The sequence below is a fragment of the Eurosta solidaginis genome, chromosome 4, assembly GCF_040869045.1.
Source record: "Eurosta solidaginis isolate ZX-2024a chromosome 4, ASM4086904v1, whole genome shotgun sequence".
In the NCBI taxonomy this organism is placed as follows: domain Eukaryota; kingdom Metazoa; phylum Arthropoda; class Insecta; order Diptera; family Tephritidae; genus Eurosta; species Eurosta solidaginis.
The window spans coordinates 200,435,274-200,456,534 of record NC_090322.1 but is presented as its reverse complement, the minus strand read 5'-3'; the positions used below and the strand labels follow the sequence as shown (position 1 = coordinate 200,456,534).

The 21,261-nt window shown below is 37.7% G+C and overlaps 1 pseudogene; it reads right to left on the bottom strand.

Moving 5' to 3' along the window:
• Positions 1-5,380: 5,380 nt before the first annotated feature.
• LOC137247771 (zinc finger protein 782-like) overlaps positions 5,381-21,261 on the bottom strand; it is a 66,261-nt pseudogene continuing 50,380 nt past the window's right edge.

The window sequence follows — 21,261 nt, the reverse complement described above, 5'->3', positions numbered from 1 at the left end:
AAAGTTGCTAGTGATATCCTAATAGCATGAAAATATATTTATTCAAAAATCAGTTAGATGACACCATACGTCAGGTAAACCTGTTCCTCACCACCGTATGGTGCCTGAGACCAGTGCAATGATAGCGGCCTGACTATTCCGTACCGCATTCTTTATAGCGGCAACCTTCGATTGAAGGATGCTGCCGTGACTAGGCAGTCTAAATTTTTCCAATTGGACAGGCTTATTTTATAACTTTGGTCTTGGCCCATCATAGAGATTTGCAGTCTAGCCTTCGAAAATACTTCTGAAAACATTGTGGACACAGTCAATCCAAATGACGTCCTTAAAGATGGGCCAGCACAATCTAACTTAACTTGCCTACTTCTTTAATATTAGGCTCTTACTGGGAATATTTCCCGGAATATTTTGAAACCATTGCTAGACTGTTCGGAAATAATATTTTTTTATAATGTTTGGGTCTTTCAGGAACTATTTTGAGATCATTTCAGGATTATTTTCAATTTTTGCTTTAGGTAATTTTTGAAAGATGTTGGGGAACATTACGCAATTATTGGTACCGCTATTTCGTGATCATTTCGGAATTAGTGCTCAGTAACCTTTTTTAGTCTGCACTGAAATCCAGCGAAGAATCAGTCTTGGCAATAAATGCTACTTTGGACTAGGTAGGCAATTGAAAAGTAAAGTCCTCTCTCGGCGAATGAAAATCATACTCTACATTTCACTTATCGTACCCGTCCTGCTATATGGGGCAGAAGCATGGCCCATGAAAACAGCAGATGAAGCGGCTTTGGGAGTGTTCGAAAACTTCTTCGAAAGATTTATGGACCTCTACGCGTTGGCGATGGCGAGTACCGAAGAAGATTTAATGATGAGCTGTAAGAGCTATACGCAGACATCCACATACTTAGTCCAGCGAATTAAAACGCAGCGGCTGCGCTGGCTAGGCCATGTTATGCGAATGAAAGATTATGCTCTGGCCAAGAAAGTGTTTCTATCGGAACCCGCCTATGGAAGCAGAGGTAGAGGTTGGTCCCCACTCCGTTGGAATGACCAGGTGGAAAACGATTTAAACTTCCTTGGTGTGACCAATTGGCGCCGGTTGGCGGAGCGAAGGAGCGACTGGCGCACTTTGTTGGACGGGCATAACCGTTTAGACGGTTAAGCGCCAATTAAGTAAGTAAGTAAGTAACCTTTTTTAGTTGGTGAATGCACCCACCTGCTTATATACGTGAGCGTGTATGTAAGTAAATATGTGCTGAGGTTTCAATGCTGTTCACAGCAATTATTTTCAAATTGTGCACTTTTCCAATATTTCACTACTTTTCATTCAGTTTATTTGACTACTGACTATGTCTTCTTTTTTTTAAGCTGTATGTGCACATGAACGGATGTAAATTTACTACATAGTACATAGCACTTACGATCACTGATTTGTGACGCTTCTGTAATTTATTTTTTTTAGAATGTGAAAAAAATTTAGTTTTTCACGCCTCTTTCTTTCCAAATATACAGAAAGCACGTGTGTCGTGGTGTGCTTGGCTTGCCATAATTTGTTTTTGTTTTTATTTTTATATCACTACGCATCAATGCATCACTGTGCCGGTTTTTTTGTTTTTGCTTGCCGTCGGCGCCCAAGTTAAGCCTCGTTGTCGTTTAATAGTGTTTGTGTGTTTTGTCTTTTACATACATTTTTTCTGAACTTTCGCTTTACAAATTTGTTCCTGCGTGTTTGGCTTTGTATTTATGTATGTACATACGTAGGTGTGAGTTGGGGCTATGCGAAAAAATTGCAGCTGACAGGGCATTTTTTAAATGCCAACAGTCATGAAAGTGCTAAATGTGAGCAATGTTGCACTATGAGGACGTCGGTGTTAGCAGGATGTAGAATCGGAAGTGGAAAGTTAGTGCTGCTGCTTCGACTGAGTTCAAGTGTTGTTGGCAGCGGCAATTAAACTCAATCGAGTGCATATGTCTGGCAATATCAACGCCAAAAACAACAACGTGATCAACAACTTGAACGTTTTCAATAAAACTAACAAGAATGACTACAAAAACAAAAACAAGAATCCTATCAATATCGACCTCGATAACATTTCCGGTTGGCGCTGTCAGATGTAGCTTGCTTCGTTTTGTATTTTTATGTCATGTAATATCAACTCGATATGAAAAAGTTGTTGGTTTTATAAAATTGTTGTTGTTGCCCTTGGGGAGTGTTATCTATGTTGATGGTCCTTTGCCGGATGCAGATCCGATAGGTTCCGGTAACAAGCACCATAAAGATACTAGCGCCACCATCTTGGGAACGATTAATATAACCGCATTAAACCTTCTAGGCCGTCCCGCCTTCCACTGTTCTTTAATAAACCATTCAGTGCCTTTCGGTAATACGACATATCAAGCTCTCGAAAAAGCTATGACTGAATATGATATCAGCCAATGATAATTCGCTAGGTGCTATCCATGCTAAAGAAAAAAAAATCAGTCTGGAAATGGGAGGGAGAATTAAGACAATTTTCGCCCCTAGGGAATGCTTTCCAGTTGCTGAAATCTAATGGATTTAACGCACAAGGGGATGCACATGACTCAGTTATCTGCTTCGCAGGAATTCATGAGCAAACAATATCCAATCTCAAAGCCCTGCGAATCACAGAAAGATGTAGAAGGGTCGATATTTCCTAAGAGCAAATGTTCATGAACATCGATACAACTCCCCAAAACCTTCTGGGACTATTATGTAATATATTTATTTATTACGGCTTTCCTAAGCCTAAATTAATCTAAATAAATCTATTTTACATATTTATAATTGTCTTCTGGACTATGCAATCTAGAATAGTTACATCTATGTCCTACCTTGGAGTACTATGGATGGGAGACTTCCAGATCATGCGAACAAAGTGTTGTGCTAGTGTAGTATGTCGACACAGAAGAAGAGACAGGCCAAGTGCGGCTTACTGTCTCTACATCCACCGTTAGAAGAAAGATGATGCTAGGAAAGGAATAAAAAGGCTGCGATCAGCTTAATGAGATGAATCTGCTTTTAAGCGATGAAGGCAGGTCAGCAGTATCGAAGAGACATATACGTTCAATAATAGCAAGAAAGTAAATAGATCGATAGCTGATAATTAGAAAGAGGACGGAAATGGTGACGACATTCCAAAACAAGAGAGTACCGAACTGGGTGATAAACAAAGTGAGGGTATTCCCAAGACACAGACCCAGCGGATGAACCGCTATGGCTCCGACGAGATGTATGATATTTGTAATGCAGTACGGCTGATATCTAATGGAAGGTGTCAGCTTTTTAAGCCATTATACAGATCTTTAGGGACGAATCGATTAAAGCGTTTACGTCATTCGATTCAGCTGGTGGTTATAATTGGGTAAATTTGAAAAGGTGCAAAAATATTCCCAACCCAAATATGGCTACGGAGATATCGATATAATTTGCGAATGATAACGGAACTTTTAGCGAGGTTGTCGTGTCGATTTAGATTAAAAAAGCAAGCGAAATGGACTCGCCCTAAAACTTTATTTAAGTACATCGCGCTAAGAATTTATTTATTTTGGTTTTATATTGTGAGTCTGACACATAAACCTACAACCCAATAAAGTGGCGCCCAAGACGCTCTTTTCAAATATTGAGGAGGGGTTTTCCTAAATGGCGCTTCCCTATGAGCCATAGATCTTATCGAATGAGATAGCGATAAACTAAGTGAGAAGGGTGTGGAATGAAACGTTCAGCTGCAAATTGACGTTATCAAAGCTTAGTGTTAAAAGTCCAAATAAAGCAAAAGCCGTGGTTGTTATTTGTAGCTTCATGTTTCGTCGTCGATTCTGGTAACATTCTGGTCACACTATGGACACATTTTGTCTATGTGAGGTGTCATCTTTATTGAACGGCCAGTTCTTGGTAACTAAACTTTCTTACGTTTATTGAATTTAAATCCATAAAGTAAAGCATATGGACTAAGCAATAATTTTTGCACAAAAAAAAAAATATTGTTTACATTTTTCTACAACATTGAACAAGAAAAAGTGCACCCAGCTGCGAATTTGCACAATAATTTATGAATTTAAAACAAAAACTGCATATAAATGAAAATCAGAAAACAAACTTACATTCTGCTCTTTTTGCATTGTACTTCAGTCGACGTCTACGCACACATACACTTATATCTTTCCACTTTTACGCTCCACGCTGTCCTTCACCCTTGTCTTTAGTGTCAAGCGTGTTAAACGCATTTAGTAAAATCATCAACAAACAAGAATTGCAGCAATGAAAATAAGTAAGGAAATCTAGGTTCCGGTGCAAACGAACATAGTATACCCAGCTGTGTTTTTATGGGCAACAAAATAGGAAATCTCGTGTCATGATGTCGTTGTGTGGGAGAGGGGATCCAAAACTAATTTGGATGGAGAATTCTGGGATACATTCTCCTAATAGATAACTTGTATACAATTCTGTGCAGAGGGTCTTTCTACGCTTGAAAAACAGTCAATTTCCTTAAATTTCCGCAATTATTTCAATGAGATATAGAATTTTGAGTGTAGTATGCGTCCTATTAAAAACAGTAAGCAATTTTTTGGTAAGTGGGCGGTACCACGCCCCTTCCTTAAAAATAGCCCCCAAATATATCAGAAACAATTTCAAGTAAAAATGCAATACTTGGTACAGTGATCGCACATAGGACGGGGATAATAATGAAGGAAAAACCGAGAGGGAGTTATAGCATTGCAGTGTAAAGAGCATTAAGACAAATTGTATGGAGAAGAAAGGATATGAATCAAGGAAAATAACAGTAAAGAGACACGTGGGGATAAAGCAAAAGTCAGGGATGCTTGCACTGTAAAATAGTTTTCCCAAAACTGTTGTATTGACAAACTTATCCGTCAATAGACAAATAATTAAAAAACCTAGGGAAAGAGGGAGAGTGGTAGACACTAAAAACACGAAGAAGCGAAAGATAAGTGAAGATGTATATCAAGAACAAAGAAAGCGGAACAGATAGATGATAAGGCAATGGAATAAGTGGGCTCCTTGGCACAGTACCTACTTTGGCACTAAAAACAATACTGAATCAGTACCTGGTTGACAGTGCGAACAAAATGGCCGCAGCTCGGGCCTCAATACAACTTCATAATGCGGGACATACGTTTGTGAATTACCGGCACTCCTGGATGAGCTCGTCATATTATTGTGTGCCAGCTTCTGTGACTGTTGCCACATTCAACACCCATATTACCTTAAGAGAAGAATGGAATACGGTATAAATACGGGACGGCAGTTCGGTGAACCTGTTCACGAGTAGAACCAGGCTAAGCCGATTAGGCGGAGGTGGCGTATTCTGCCATAAGCTCGATGCTAGCCGGAAATTCAGGCTGCCCGATTACTGCAGCGTCTTCCAGGCGGATATTGCCGCTATAAAGGAAGTAGGAAAATAAGATGCTATTCGGCTATGTTACTATTAGGGAGTTTAAAATTTGCTTAGTTAGACAGGCAGCTATCAAAGCACCTATCTTTGCTAGAGTGAGGCCGCGGGCTTTGAGGGAATACTGGGCACTTGTTTGATGTGTCTGGGCAGGACGGTATCGAGTCATAAAAGCAAGCACTGGGCTGAAACCTTTTGCCGTATGTTCAGGGATCGTGAACATAAAGTCGGAAATAGAGAGGAAGGGTTGTAGAAGGCAGAATACTGGACAAAGAATGATGGGAAAGGTGAAGAAATAAGAAACAGAAGTGGAACATAGAATACGGAGGACGTCGTAAAGAGATAGATATAGGAAGGAGAGTGAGAGAGCAAAAGAGGGATATGTTGGAGGGAGCAGAAGAAAAACAAGTAGCGGTTGGGGAATATTGAGAATAACTGGGTACAGAAGTGAGAGACAAAAGGAAGAGAAACGGTGAGAGTATGAACAAGGCAACAACTTCTAGGAATATGAAGGGGAGATCAGCAGAGGGAAGTTTATTAAGCGAGAAAACTTTCCTTTTTCCTACCTCTTGCGTTTTCTTCCTTCTTCTTTGCCATTCCCGTCCCTTGCAGCTTTCTTTCACTTTCCCATTCGTTTCCTTTCCATTTATTTTCCTTGTCCTTTTTTCCTTTTCCATTTTCTTTTACCTCTGCCATCACCATTCCCATTCACATTTCCATCTCGATCCCCATTCCCATTTCCAATCCCATTCCTTTTCCATTCCCATTTATTTCTCATTCTCATTCCCATTCTCATTCTCATTCCCATTCCCCTTCATATTTTCATTCCCTTCCACTTTTACTTTCACCTTAACTTAGCTTTTCAGATTCCTTTCTCTTTACCGTCGCTAAAAATGTGTTTCCCGCTTTCTAAGCACAAGACGAACAGACTATCTGATTCCCTATATGCGCTTCGAGGGGGCCACAATAGAGGTGGACGGTTGGCGGAAGGGTGCTGAAATGGCGGACGAGGCTGCGGTATACTGTGCTGATCTGGAAATAAACAAATCCTACAGGCTGCCGGAAAGCAGTAGAAACACTGGAGGCAAATAGCTTAAGCTGCAACCGTGTTAACTTTTATATTGACAGTCAAGCAGCAATTAAGGCAATAATCTCGCATGGCACAGCATCTAAATGCGTGTTAGAGTGTAAGCAGTCTCTGGAAAGAATCGGGACAGGGAGAAGCAAACATCTATATTGGGTCCCAGGGCATACGGAAATAGATAGGAATGAAAAAGCAGATGAATTAGCTAAAAAGAGCGTATCCCTTGAAGCTTGCTCCGTAGAAATCCCAATTAGACTGGACGAGATCAAGCGAAGGCGAGAGGTGCACACGATCCACCAAACGGGAAAGGCGTTAGACTAACAAAGTTGCTTCTATCATTAAAAAGAGACTGGGCACTGCCTTCTGGCGTCACATCCCTTTAAATTAGGCTTGGTCATTGATAGCAGATGTATGAAGTGCGGGCTGGAGGAGGAAGCGATCGAGCATGTTCTGTGCTCGTGCCCTGCGCTTGCCAGGCTAACTTCACCTTTTATGAGTGATATAGCTGTCAGATTTAGTAGCAGCAAGAGGCTTAAGTCTTAGGAATTTTCTAGTATTTGCCAAGAGGACGGAGTTATTTTATAACATAGGTCCTGGTTTTTGATAGGGCTTTTCAGTCTGGTCGATAAAACAAACTTCTGGTAACACTACGGACTCATTCAGTCTATGTGAGGTCCTTATGGACCAGGCAGTTCAACCTAACCTCTCAACATAACCGTATAGTTACCTGGAAAATGTAACATTTGCACAACTGAGTATAAATTTGACTCGTCACCAAAAAACGACCATCACATTCAAGCTTCTACTATCAACGGCAGTGAAGACAGCTACAATAACAACATCAAGAATAACAAGTAATGCAATGAAAAGCGACTTAAATAACATCAAGACGGAAAACAACAACAAACTAGAAGACTAACAACTGTAATTTGTTGGTATTGTTATGCTTGTTATTGTAATTGCTTTATTTCGTCTGCCACATGCCACATTCTAGTGGCAATAGCTGCTACATACATACATAGTTTGTAGTAAATATGTTGTTGCTTAAGCTGGTAAGTATGTCGTTGACAAGAAACACAACAACAACAGCAGTAACACAGCTGTTAAAATTGCTGATATTTTACTTATGTTGATGCTCGATAATTGTTGCTCTAGCTGTCACAGCTCTTAAAGCGCGATAACAACTTCAGCGCAAAATTGTAAAAGCAAAAAAGGAGTAAACAAAGAAAACTAAAATTTGAAAAGACAAAAAAAAAAAAAAAAAAATTTGGGAAATATTTTATGGAAAAAATCGAACGTTATAATGAAAGCGAAAAGTTGACAATGAAAAAAACGCAGACAAGTTTTTGTATTTTGAAAAGTATTGAAATTTTAAGGAGCGTCTCTGCAGCCGAAAGAAGAAGCAGAAGTAGGAACTTGAAGCAACTGCTCGTTGGACCAAAATGGGAAATGTTGAAATATGTAACATTATAATAACAAGTTGAAACAGCGAAGAGATTGAAGCATAGCTGGCAAAGACCGTGAATGCGAACGAAAAGTCCGATTTATTGTTGTTGTTATTGGTCACGCATCAGCAGCGTTAGTGAATGAATATTAGCAATTATTTCGTTTAATGTTGACAGTGTAATGTGTTGGAGCTGGTGCAATTACTAAAAAGTACTCTCAATAGATATTTCTAGTAATAAATATAAGGGAATTAAGGGAGAAGAATATGTAAAAAGGGGGAAAAAAAGGAACAAAACGTACTCGCTCTTTAATTTTTTGCTTTAGTAACTTAAGTTTACCTCTTCATTGTTGACTGAAATGTTGTAACGAAGGGGCTTTATTGATTGAGAGCTCTACTAAAGTAGAGGTCTCGTTATGAAAGAGACCAAGAAGAAAACCTTATGTTTCAATAGCTTCTGGCGAAGTCAGAAATCTACTTGGTATCCATTTCAAGATCTATCCCTTCAAGAGGAACCAGAGTTTCAGTTTAAACAATGCGTTCGCTTCTCCAAGTCTCTGGTAAATATGAGAACTCCAAAGGATCTTAAATTAATTACGATATATGTGTTGCACTGGAGACGAAATATGGAGAGTGTTCGAGCATAGAATCCAGGAACGAGATATTTCGGGCTTTTAGAGAAGAGCTTCGTTGGCTTCTGCCGGTAACAACCGATACCGGCTAGCTATTGTTTTATTATCGGCTTATTATCCAAATCGAGTTATTATTGTCCCATTATCGGTTTGCAATCGCCGAGTGATCGCTCTCTTATTGGTTTCTTATCAGCTTGTTACGGACGGGGTTTATATTGAATGTTTTCAGTATCTGCTTCATAACTGTCCGATGGTAGCAATCTGATAAGAAAACAATAACGTTTTGATATCAAATCGATAATTTTCTGATCACTAATCGATAATATTCGATAAAAAATCGATAAACCCTCGATAGCAAGTTGATAACATTCCGATAATTTTATAACATAAGTATCGATAACTTTTCGATAATTAGCCGATAACTTATATAAAATTAGCTATTAACGTTCGAATCAGTTACAAGACGAACAGACTACCATTCCCTATCTGCGCTTCGAGGGAGATGTTAAAGCGACAATAGAGGTACATGGTTGGCATAAGGGTGCTCAAATTGCAGACGAGGTGATACATGTGTACACAGATGGTTCCAAATTAGTGGAAGGAGAAGTTTCTGTGGTATACTGTGCTGATCAAAAAATAAACAAATCTTACAAGCTGCCAGATCACTGTAACGTTTTCCAAGCGAAAGTATTAGCCGTAACCAAAGTAGTAGAAGCACTGGAAGAGATTAGCTTAAATTGAAACCTTGTTAACTTTTACATTGACAGAATTAAGGCAATAATCTCGCAAAGCACAGCATCTAAATGCGTGTTAGAGTGTAAGCAATCTCTGAAAAGAATCGGGACAGGGGTAAGCACACATCTATATTGGGTCATATGGGAATGAAAAAGCAAATGAACTAGCTAAAAAGGGTGCATCCCTTGAAGCTTGCTTCGTAGACGTCCCAGTTAGATTGGGCGAGATTAAGAGAAGGCGAGAGGTGAACATGATCGACCAAGGGGGAAAGGCGTGGGTTCAAGCGTGAGACTGTAAAGTGTCGAAGACTAACAAAGTTGCTTCTGTCATTACAAATAGAGAACTGTAGACTCATAACGGAGGAGGAAACGATCGAGCATGTTTTGTGCTCGTGCCCTGCGCTTGCCAGGCTAAGACTCCAGCTATTAGATGTGATACAGGTGTCAGATCTAGAAGCAGCAAGTGCCTTAATTCCTAGAAAGCTTCTAGTATTTGCCACGTTATTTTATAATATAGGTCCTGGATTTTGAAAGGGTTTTTCAGTTTGGTCGTTAAAATAAACTTTTGGTAGCACTCCGGAATCATTCAGTCTATATGAGCTCATCATGGACCGGCCAGTTAAACCTAACTTAACCTAACCTACTAACGTTCGACGTACGACACACAAATATTACTCATACGCCCCGGTGGTAACATTATGTTGATGAACTAAACAAGGTACACTGTAACAAATGAATAAGGCAATCAATGTAAAATTAAATCAATAAAATTCTGTTATAACATTTAAACTATTCAAAGTTCAAATGGTGGCACATTATTGTTGCACTGCATAAATTTATTCATGCCACTTTTTGTGTGTATGTATTCACGTGTTAGCTTGGGGAGGATGTAAACTAATTCAATTCATAATGTTGTGAAACACGTGTTATTTGTTGGTTGTGTGACTGCTGTGGTTGTTGTTGTTATGCTCATATTATTGTTAAACTTGTAATTGTTGTTTCTGTTTTTGATTTTATGGTTGTTTGTTGTTGTTGAAATTGAAATTAATTAATGTGCTTGGCACGCCTGTAAATCTCAACTAATGTTCAACAAGACATCTACATACACCTACAATTTCCCTATACACATAAAAAATGGTTTGAGTAAAATGTCAACTTAAACCTGCATATCTAAGTACGTGCATTGTTCTTGTAAACCCTTTTTGTAGCGGTTTACTCTTGCTCTTTATATGCATGAAAACAGCAGCGTCTACATTTGTTCGAGTACTTGCGTGTACATAAGTTGTGTATATGCTCAGAGACTGTAATTCATATGTAGGTGAGATGTTTGCCTTGAGTTGCTCTGTGAGGTTGCTCAAACCAACTGTACCACTGTGCTCGCACATTACCCCACAGTTTAGTGACTACATATTGTAACGCATTTTAGGGATTTACTGGTAATTATGAACTTTCTTCTAACGTTCGAATCGCTGAACTGTCGAATAAATAACTCCAATATTCAGTATTGCAATATTGTCTTTATTTAGCTTACATTGGGAGTAGTACAATTATACTTCAATATCACGTACTTCACAAAAGCGTGTTTAAAGCAAACTGATTACTGATTACTCAGTTTGTGCTGGTTTTATACTCTCGATTTTCTCGTTCACCTATTTCTCCTAAGGTCTAGCCATTTCGCGAACATTTGAATCTCATGTTTGGATACCAGCTATATACATGTATATTTGGAGTTTATGCTTTTCTTCTAGCCATATGCGTGTGTATGTGTGGGTATAACTTCTTCTCTTATAACTTTATTATTTTTATAACTTTATAATCAAGTATGTCTCTCCATCGAATTTTTCTCACCGCAATTGCGTGACATATTACGCACACGGCCCTCTCCCAAAAACCACAACAATTGTTATAAAGTTTTATTCCCCTTTCGGTTAAAATCGCACACTTAGCCCATTTGTAGAGTGCCGCAAGAGAACAAATTCTGGGATCTCACTTAGCTCAATCGGTTATGAAGGGCATTTTCATATTTTTGAGAGCCTTACAAAAGAGTACCGGCAATTGCTGCAAGAAGCCATCAAGCTGCGAGAGAACGAAAGCTTTCATCTGTGTATACGTTTCATGGTAGTGTGCATGTTAAGACGGAGAAGGGTATGGGCAGCGTGTTAACAAAAATTACTGTCAAAGATGACTTGTCGCGATTCCAATAGTTATTTGATTTATTTGTTAGTGTTATTAACTTTATACATTTCTTACTTTTGTATTTTTATACTCAGCTGAGCAGAGCTCACAGAGTATATTAACTTTGTTCGCACAACGGTAATCTGTAACGGCATAGACTAATCGAGATAGATATATACTTGTATATATCAAAATGATCTGGGTGAAAAAAGAAATTCATTTAGCCATGTCCGTCCGTCCGTAAACACGATAACTTGAGTAAATTTTGAGGTATCTACATAAAATTTGGTATGTAGGTTTCTGGGCACCTATCTCAGATCTCTATTTAAAATGAACGAAATCGGACCATAACCACGCCCACTTTTTCGATATCGAAAATTTCGAAAAACGGAAAAAGTGCGATAATTCATTACCAAAGATGGCTAAAGCGATGAAACTTGGTAGGTGGGCTGACTTTATGACACAGAATAGAAAATTAGTAAAATTTTGGACAATAAGCGTGGCACCGCCCACTTTTAAAAGAAGGTAATTTCAAAGTTTTGCAAGCTGTAATTTGGCAGTCGTTGAAGATATCATGATGAAATTTGGCAGGAACGTTTCTCCTGTTACGCATTATAAAAATTTTTTTTTAAAAGTCAAATTTTAACAAAAAATTTAATATCTTTACAGTATATAAGTAAATTATGTCAACATTCAACTCCAGTAATGATATGGTGCAACAAAATACAAAACTAAAAGAAAATTTCAAAATGGGCGTGGCTCCGCCCTTTTCCATTTAATTCGTCTAGAATACTTTTAATGCTATAAATCGAACAAAAATCTACCAATCCTTTTGAAATTTGGTAGGGGCATAGAGTCTATGTCGGTAATTGTTTTCAGTGAAAATGGGCGAAATCGGTTGAAGCCACGCCCAGTTTTTATACACAGTCTTCCGTCCGTCCTTCCGCTCGGCCGTTAACACGATAACTTGAGCAAAAACCGATATATCTTTACTAAGCTTAGTCCACGTACTTATCTGAACTCATTTTTATCTTGGTATACAAAATGGCCGAAATCCGACTATGACCACGCCCACTTTTTCGATATCGAAAATTGCGAAAAATGAAAAAATGCCATAATTCTATACCAAATACGAAAAAAGGGATGGAACATGGTAACTGGATTGGTTTATTGACGCAAAATATAACTTTATAAAAAAACTTTGTAAAATGGGTGTGACACCTACCATATTAAGTAGAAGAAAAAGACAAAAGTTCTGCAGGGCTAAATCAAACGCCCTTGGAATCTTGGCAGAAATACTGTTCCTGGTAACATATTCTAGAGTCACCCCTGGTCCACCTGTATGACGATATCCTGAAATGGCGTCCGCCTATAGAACTATGGCACACTCCCTTTTAAAATACTCTTTAATACCTTCCATTTGAAACCTATGTCATACAAACACATTCCAGGGTTACCCCAGGTTAATTTGGCTAAATGGTGATTTTCCCTTATTTTGTCTCCAAAGCTCTCAGCTGAGTATGTAATTTTCGGTTACACCCGAACTTAGCATTCCTTACTTGTTATTATTGTAAAGTTAGCAAATCTTTGTTTGTTTTTGTTTATTACAGCCTATTTTGCTTACGATTACCAAGATTTTCTTAATGTTGCTTTTGTTATTTGCATTGTACTGTACCAAAATTTTAAGCAACAACACAACACCACCTAGCATTGATAAGTGTAGCCTAGCTATTATAAATGTTCTATGTAGTCGGCAGAATGGCCTAAAAATTGTCCATTTCAATGCGCGGAGCTTAAACTCTGAAAAAATGGACTTAGTGGGAAAGGTGTTTGAATTTTCAGCTGTTGATGTTATATGTTTATGTGAAACGTGGTTTAGACATAACATGAGTGATGGCCACTTTGACATTAAAAATTATAAATTGTTAAGGAAAATAAAGTAGGCAAAAAAGGGGGTGGGGTGGCTATGTACTATAAGATCCACTTGAAAATAAAATTATTAGCTCAATCAACTGGCCATAGTGTTGAATATTTGATTGTTGAACTGTCCACCTGTACGTGCAAAAGCCTTTTGTGTTGTGTATAAAATCCCAATAAATATTTTAGTCCGTCTGACTTCTTCGGTTATCTGTCCTCTTTGTTCTGACTACGACAATATAATCGTTTGTGGTGATTTTAATATTAATTTTTTATGTACTGACAGTTACAGTTCTCGTTTAATTAACGATGTGTCTGGTGTTGGTTTGTCTTTCATTCTTAAGTCCGTTCCCACAAGGTATGGAAATAATTGTTGTTCCAGCCTACTTGACTATTATATTGTATCTGACCCTTCCATTGTGTTAATATTTGACCAAATATTATTTTTTCCTGCCCACGACTTAATTTTCTGTTCATTTGACATTAAACTTGACAGCGACATAAACTCAGTTAGTACGTATAGTTATTTTGATTATCGCTCCTTAGATATTAATAGCCTTTTTAATGACCTTGCGTATATCAACTGCTCTGTTTGTTGGGGCTACAGTTGTTTAACGAAAAACTTTCGTTTCTTAATAATATAACCCTGCAGTTAACACATCATATGCCAATCAAAACCGTAGTGAGCAGATCGTCATCTTGTCCCTGGTTTAACAATGTAGTATGGGCGGCTATTAAAAAGCGAAATAATGCTTACTGTAAGTGGCAAAGGAATCGGATGGAAACGAATTTGAGTACATTTAGGTTAGTAAGAAATGAGAAACCAAATTAACCATAAAGCGTGAAAAGAGGAATTATTTCGCTAAAAGGCTGTGCAACTCCCTGCCTAATAATGTGTTATGGCGTAATTTAAAAGCCCTGTGTGTGCATGTTAGTGATAACTCCGTGTATACCCTCGACCCCGATACCCTGAATGAAGCGTTTGTACAATGTTTCCCTTTCCTAGCCCCCTATTCGCGTTCGTCTTTATCCGCAGCCTACTGTGATGTTATTCCCCCAAGCCGAGTGTTCGAGTTCCTTGCAATTACCGAGCTTGATGTGGAGATAAACTTGTATAGAATGCGGTCCAATGACATTGGTTAAGATGGCATCCCCATCAAATTCTTAAAAATTATTTTACCGTATACCTTACCTACCCTTGCGCACATAATTAACCACAGGTTCACAACGTCTTGCTTCCCTAGTGCGTGGAAAATTGCCACTGTGATTCCTGTGGCCAAAAACAAATCGGCTGCTACGCCCAATGACTTTCGACCTATCAGTATACTGCCGGCCTTGTCGAAAGTTGCTGAATCAATAATATCTGAGCAAATTTAATCTCATGTCAATGAGTTCAATATTTTATCGATTTTCCAGTCTGGGTTTAGAGCTAAACACAGCTGCTCCACAACTATGATAAAAATACTGGATGACATTAGAATTGCTTTTGACAAAAAATATCTGACGCTCCTGTGCTACTGGATTTCTATAAAGCTTTTGATTCTGTTGAACATAACCTTCTTTGTCTTAAACTGCAAATCACTTTGAATTTAGCTCATCTGCTGTGCAGCTGATGCAGATAGGTCCCGGCGTGCGAAGGTTGACCTGAAACTGTCTATGTTACGTCCACTGTCGCCTGGTGTTCTGCACGGATCCATTCTGGGACCCCTCCTATTTAGTATTTTTGTGAATGATATGTTCTCTGAATGTCGACATGCAAGTATCCACGCATATGCGGATGATATCCAATTATATATGTCCTGCCCTCTTGACCAGACAACTAACATGTGCGTTAATTTTAATGATGACCTATCTTCTCTCAAATCCTGGGCATCATGAAATGGCCTTCGTCTCAATGTTGGTAAGTATTATGTGTTACCTATAAGTAAAAAAAGTATAGCAACTGTCCCTCCTCTATACATTGGGTATCGAGCTATTAAAACTGTCTCGAAAATAACTAACCAAAGTTATGTCATTAACACTGACCTTACCTGGACGGATCATATAAGCTCTTCTCTTGGCAAGATATACTATACCCTAAGGAGTCTTCGGATTTCCGCCGCATTTTCACCGGCTAGCATAAGGCGAAAAATTGCCACTCAACTTATAATGCCTATAATTTCTTACTTTGATCTCGTGTATAGCAAGCTAGGCTCTTAGTCTGCACACAAATTGGATGTGGCTTTCAACCATGTTACGCGCTATGTCTTCGGGCTTACGAGATTTGCGCATATTTCTGCCTGGAGGACAAGTCTTTTGGGGTGTGAACTCTCTGAGTACCTAATAGTTAGATATTGCATATTCCTCTTTAACCTTGCAAAGGAGAAGTCGCCTAGTTATCTCTATGAAAAGCTAATATTTTTTAGATGTATTCGTTCTTATGATTTGATTGTGCCGCAATATAACTTTCTCTCATCGGCTAGACTATTTTTCATCAATGCTACGTGTTTATGGAACTCAATTCCTTCTACTATACGCAGTAGTCTGAATAAGAACAACATTAAGACTATTTTAACCTTGTATTTAACTAATCTTGTAACTTAACCGATTTTTGTTTGATTGATTCTTTGTTCTTTTTACCCTAAGATGTGCTTTCTAAAACCTTATGTATTTTCTCGTTATATTGTTCTACGTACAGTTTTCTTTATATTTCTATTTTAATTAACCTTTTCTCTAATAATGTTCTTTGAGATGTGTTAAAATATTTAAATTACTAATGTTGTACTAAAAAAGAATTAATTTTCTTATTGTACTAATGCATTTATTAATAAATGAAAACAAGTAAGGAAGGCTAAGTTCGGGTGTAACCGAACATTACATACTCAGCTGAAAGCTTTGGAGACAAAATAAGGGAAAATCATCATGTAGGAAAATGAATCTAGGGTAACCCTGGAATGTGTTTGTATGACAAGGGTATCAAATTGAAGGTATTAATGAGTATTTTAAAAGGGAGGGGGCCTTTGTTCTATAGTTGGACGCCTTTTCGAGATATCGCCATAAAGGTGGACCAGGGGTGACTAGAATGCGTTTGTACGATATGGGTATCAAATTAAAGGTATCAATGAGGGTTTTAAAAGGGAGTGGCCCTTAGTTGTATATGTGAAGGCGTTTTCGAGATATCGATGAAAATGTGGACCAGGGTGACCCAGAACATCATCTGTCGGGTACCGCTAATTTATTTATATATGTAATACCACGAACAGAATACCGGCCAAGATTCCAAGGGCTTTTTATATCGCCCTGCAGAACTTTTTCATTTTCTTCTACTTAATATGGTAGGTGTCACACCGATTTCACAAAGTTTTTTCTAAAGTTATATTTTGCGTAAACAAACGAGTCCAATTACCATGTTTCATCTCTTTTTTCATATTTGGTATAGAATTATGGAATTTTTTTCATTTTTCGTAATTCTCGATATCGAAAAAGTGGGCGTGGTCATAGTCGGATTTCGGCCATTTTGTATACCAAGATAAAAATGAGTTCAGATAAGTACGTGGACTAAGCTTAGTAAAGATATATCGATTTTTGCTAAAGTTATCGTGTTAGCGGCCGAGCGGAAGGACAGACGGTCGACTGTGTATAAAAACTGGGCGTGGCTTCAACCGATTTCGTCCATTTTCATAGAAAACAGTTATCGTCATAGAATCTATGCCCCTACCAAATTTCATAAGGATTGGTAAATTTTTGTTCGACTTATGGCATTAAAAGTATTCTAGACAAATTAAACGAAAATGGGCGGAGCCACGCCCATTTTGAAATTTTCTTTTATTTTTGTATTTTGTTGCACCATATCATTACTACAGTTAACTGTTGACATAATTTACTTATATACTTTAAAGATATTAAATTTTTTGTTAAAATTTGACTTAAAAAAAAAATTTTTTTTTTAGTGGGCGTGTTCTTCATCCGATTTTGGTAATTTTTATTGCTAAATTAAAGCTGGCACAACTTTTAAATTACCTTCTTTTAAAAGTGGGCGTTACCACGCCCGTTCTCCAAAATTTTATTAATTTTCTATTCTGCGTCATAAGGTCAACCCACCCACCAAGTTTCATCGCTTTACCCGTCTTTGTTAATGAACTATTGTACTTTTTCTGTTTTTCGAAATTTTCGATATCGAACAAGTGAGCGTGGTTATAGTACGATATCGTTAATTTTAAATAGCGATCTGAGTTGAGTGCCCAGGAACGTACATACCAAATTTCATCAAGATACCTCAAAATTTACTCAATTTATCGTGTTAACGGACAGACGGACGGACGGACATGTCTCAATCAAATTTTTTTTCGATACTGATGATTTTGATATATAGAACTCTATATCTGTCTCGATTCCTTTATACCTGTACAACCAACCGTTATCCAATCAAAGTTAATATACTCGGTGTGCAAAGCACGCTGAGTATAAGGAAAATGATGACTACACATGTGTATGTGACATATCTCTTCGCTTCGAGCTGCTCGTTATGTGTGTGGTATGTTCTTCGTTGCCTTGTACATATGTCGTTGCTTGCTGTTTTTTGCTTTTGGGATTATTTTATAACAGCATAGTGATGCTAATATTCACCACAATATACATACTTACGACCTCATTCTTTATTACTCTATTGCGCATACCAATACCACACACTATGCCTTATACATTCTCTAGTACGCCATACAGCACATAATCGTATACCAATATCCATTGTATCCCTATATAGCATGCATTTCTCTTACGCTTACGCTTACGCTTATATTTTCTCCCATACCGTGAGAAATGATGTTTACACATCAAAAAACTGTGTAGTTTGACAGCTTTCAGATCGCATTTCCATTCCAGGAGAGTTTGCGGAATAATGCCTTTTAAATAATATCCCAGTTTGCCAAATAAAATAAGCCTGATATAAGATCCTACTCTTTTGGTGGATGAATGCGCAGCAAATGCGGCATAGCAATGAAACAATAAATGTATGTAAATTTTTCGCATCTGAAAAAACAAAACGAGTACCTAATATAAATATCACACCAACAATATTCCAGTGCATATGTGTGTGTGAATTTATGTACAGAAGCGTGAATTTATCACGTACAATTATGAGTCAACGAAACTCTTCCTTAGCTCAACGTTTTCACCGTACTTTACTTCTAAATCTCTTACACTGTTGCATTATTATGGTTTTGTGTGTGCAACAAATGTATAAATATGTATGTATATTACTGTTATTGATATATAACTTATTTGGCGCACATACAAATTACGTAACGTTACGGAGCTTTCAACAATGTCTCGAAACGGACAATCATGCACAGTCTCAACTCGGTTGAAGTTTATGGGGCCTTAACAAATTGGATCGGCTCTATATTACGCTGCAGTTTGATCACGTCGCATTAGGGTCAATGCGATGCCACAAAATCAGTAAAAAGAGAATTGCCGTTTATCAACCAATTGTTAAGGCGGTTCGAAGGGGGACCAGTCAAACTTACAGCATATGCAGATGACGTTTCCGTCATCATAAGCGGCAGATGTCTAACAACAATGAGATGATGGATAAGGCACTACAGGATGTACATGCCTGAGCTTATTTAGTTGGGTTAACCGTTAATCTAGTATTATTATTAACTAGGAAATATAAGCTCCCTATTTGAACAAAGCCTTAGCTTGGAGGGTTAACTCTACAAGCAAAATGAAGCACAAAATATATAGAAGTCATCGGAGATAGTAAGTTGTCCTGGAAACTCCATGTGGAGCTTATCACCCAAACTCTCTCATTAGCTATTTACGGCAATTGTTAAACCCATATTTTACTATGGGATTCTTGTTTGGTAGACAGCCACACAAAAAAGTACGTATAACAAAAAACTAGATGGGATATGCAGATTACCAATTGTTAGCATAATATATGACTATAGCAGTATAGCGCCATCTATCATCGGACAAACGGAATACATGGTCCCGCATCTGAGCTTCGCAAGAATTCTGGTGGCCACAATTGAGCCGGAGGTTAGGCGTCGGGTGCAGAAATGGCAAAAAAGACTATTCACGTGTTTACCGACGGCTCCAATTTAGCGGAAGGCGTAGAGTCTGCTGTTTACTGTTTCGATCCAGAAATAAGTAACTGCTACAGGTTGCCAGATTACTGCAGCGTCTTTCAAGCGGAAATTATAGTCGCAAAGAAAGTACAAAAAATTCCGGAGGAAGCTGCAGTCGCGTCAATATAATCAGGCGGCGACTAAGGCAATAATCTCACACAGTACTCAATCAAGAAGTGCTCTAGAATGTAAAGAAGCATTGAAACTAACTGAACACTGCCTTCTGGCGAAACATGCTTATAAGTTAGGCCTCGTCAGTAACGGCAAATGTAGAAAGTGCGAGATGCAGGAAGAAACGGTTCAGCACGTTCTGTGTTTGTGTCCTGCGCTCACAAGTTCAAGACTTCAGTTATTAGAGACGCCAGAGTTGCCAAATCTCGAGGCAGCAATTAAACTGGGCCCTAGAAAACTTCTAGTATTTGCCAAGTGGACAGAGTTATTCTATAACATAAGTCCTGGCACCTGATTGGGACTCTTACATTTGGTCGTCAAATAAATTCTTGAAATACTATGGATTAATTCAGTCTATGTAAATTCTAATTAACCAGCAAGTTCAACTTAACCTAATTTGCACTTTGTTAGACTAAAATTGATTGGGCCATAAAACTGTATACTCATAAAAAACCTGAAAATTGTAAATAAAATAACTCTAATATTTCATGCGGATTTTAATACATTTCTCGAATTTTAGCTTTTTCCGAAAACGTTTTTCACAATTTATAAATTTTTTTAAATAAATAAAAATATATTAAAAAAATGTTTGAGTTTAAACGGTTTTATTGAAAACAATACTTACATTGAGGTATAATAATACTAAGAGCAAGAAAATGATTAGGTAGGCCCTAGGTTCTAGTCAACACACTCCTCATCGATCTGGGGCGTTGACCAGACAATTAAATAAAAGCGTTGGGCGCATGAAATTTCTAAAAATGTGAGGCGTAGCGTAACCTTATTAAGGTTCAGGTGGTCTTACTTATGACTATAAATAGAAATTTGACACGTCCAACCCTTTTATTTCATTGTCTGATCAACGCCATAGATTGATGAGGAGTGTTATGACTAGTACCTAGGACCTACCTAATTATTTTCTAGCTTTTAGTATTACTATTACTTGAGGTAAATATTGTTTTCAATAAAACCGTTTAACTTAAAATTTTTTTTAAAATTATTTTATTTTCAAGTTTTTAGTCTTTAATTACCTATTATTTCACATTCTATTTAGTCCATTTCACTCATTATTACAAAGACTCTTTCCTGACAATTTGTTACAATCTAAGTCCTCAATACATACTCCTTCCCAAGACTTTACTCGACTCAGCGCCACGAAGCTTGTCCCTCCTCCCTTATTAAGGTTCAGTTGGCCTTACTTATGACTATCAATAGAAATTTGACGCTTCCAACGCTTTTATTTTATTGTCTGATCAACGCCCTAGATTGATGAGGAGTGTAATGACTAGTACCTAGGACTTACCTAATTATTTTCTAGCTTCTAGTATTATTATTACTTAATGTAAATATTGTTTTAAATAAGACCGTTTAACTAAAATTTTTTTTTTAATTATTTTAATTTCAAGTTTTTAGTCTTTATTTAATTGCCTAATATTACTCATTCTATTTAGTTCATTTAGTTACTCATTATTACAATGACTCTTCCCTGACAATTTGTTACAATCTAAGTCCTTAATACATGATCCTTCCCAAGACTTTACTCGACTCTGCGCCACGTATGC